General features: G+C 28.0%; 1 long non-coding RNA gene across 1 annotated transcript; it reads right to left on the bottom strand.

Moving 5' to 3' along the window:
- Positions 1 to 338: 338 nt before the first annotated feature.
- LOC121118982 (uncharacterized) lies at positions 339 to 1,044 on the bottom strand. Its single transcript, XR_005864635.2, has 2 exons — positions 708 to 1,044; positions 339 to 641 (listed from the first exon to the last, which is right to left on the bottom strand). It is a non-coding gene; the product is annotated as an uncharacterized lncRNA (long non-coding RNA).
- Between the last annotated feature and the right edge of the window lie 268 nt (positions 1,045 to 1,312).

The raw sequence follows: 1,312 nt of genomic DNA on the forward strand, positions 1-1,312 counted from the left end.
TCAAATATGTAATGGGATATCCATGGGATAAATCTTCCGGAAGTGGATCCTTTATAATCCTTCCCGAGACAGAGTTGAATGCACGGATATAAACGTGATCCCTTTTATTAATTATTAATATGATTGATGTGAGGTGTAGAGGGAGTTGAATGTACCGTACGTCTCTTCTTCATTTTCTTCTTTCTGATCAACAGTTATTTGAATGATTAGGACTTGTCTATCTAGATATTTATTTGGCTATTTAGTGCCATTATTTAGGTTCATATTATCAGAGAGCGATTATTTCGCAAATAATATGACAAAAATCCAGGAAATAAAAAATATACTAATGTCAAAACTCCTATTAAACTCGATCAATTAAATTTTTTTCTAATATAACCAAATGGAGAGAAAATATCTTCATATAATAACACCCCATAAAATATAAAAGTGTTGAATTTTAACTACAAATAATTAGAACCTCAAACTTTAAACTTTTGTTTCTCAAAAACTATAGCGTCAACCGATTCGAAATTTTACAGGATTATTTATAAATGTGTGATAATTACATAACAATTTCTATTGATATCTTTGGTTAAAGTACTAAAGAATTGTTGCGACTAAACTGTGAATTTGAAACGTCCGGCGATGCGTAACTTATCCTAAATCACAATAATAATTAATTATCTTCTCAAAAAGAGAGTTATTATTTACTAAAATAAAAATACCTGAATCTGATTTTGTAATTTACAGAAATTGAACTTTATCTTCCATTCAATCTATTATTATTTTTGTAGGCACAAAATTTTTGTTTGAGCTCTGACAAATTTGAAATATCTTCTTCTCTTAATAACTTTTGCACTCTTAATTATATCTTATGATTTTGCCATTTACGCTACACCTCACTCATTGACATTATCCTGGTCTTGTGTTTAATTGTCACTTTAGTTTTTAATCCTAGAAATGGTAAAGCACTTTTTCTTAAGATACGTCTTGTTAGTTGTCCATTTTTTCATTTAGTTTCTCTTTGAAATGAAGAAAAGACAACTTTTTTATACCAATCAACGGATTTACCATCTTTATAACAATAATAATTGTATATTAACACTCATCAAATATCGCTAAAATAAATATATATTATTCTTTACTAGGTATCTAATTTATTAGTATAGCTGATTTTCATTTATTAAGAATTTCCATGTTTGATGTTGGAACTTTATGCATATAAGTTCTTATTTGATTATGATTGAACTTTCAATCAGTTGTTTTACCAGTGTGACAACAAGGAACCAAACAATTTCCAGGTATATATCAGGTCTAAGAAGAAGGATCA

The sequence above is a fragment of the Lepeophtheirus salmonis genome, chromosome 5 (assembly GCF_016086655.4).
Source record: "Lepeophtheirus salmonis chromosome 5, UVic_Lsal_1.4, whole genome shotgun sequence".
NCBI classification, from domain to species: Eukaryota; Metazoa; Arthropoda; class Copepoda; order Siphonostomatoida; family Caligidae; genus Lepeophtheirus; species Lepeophtheirus salmonis.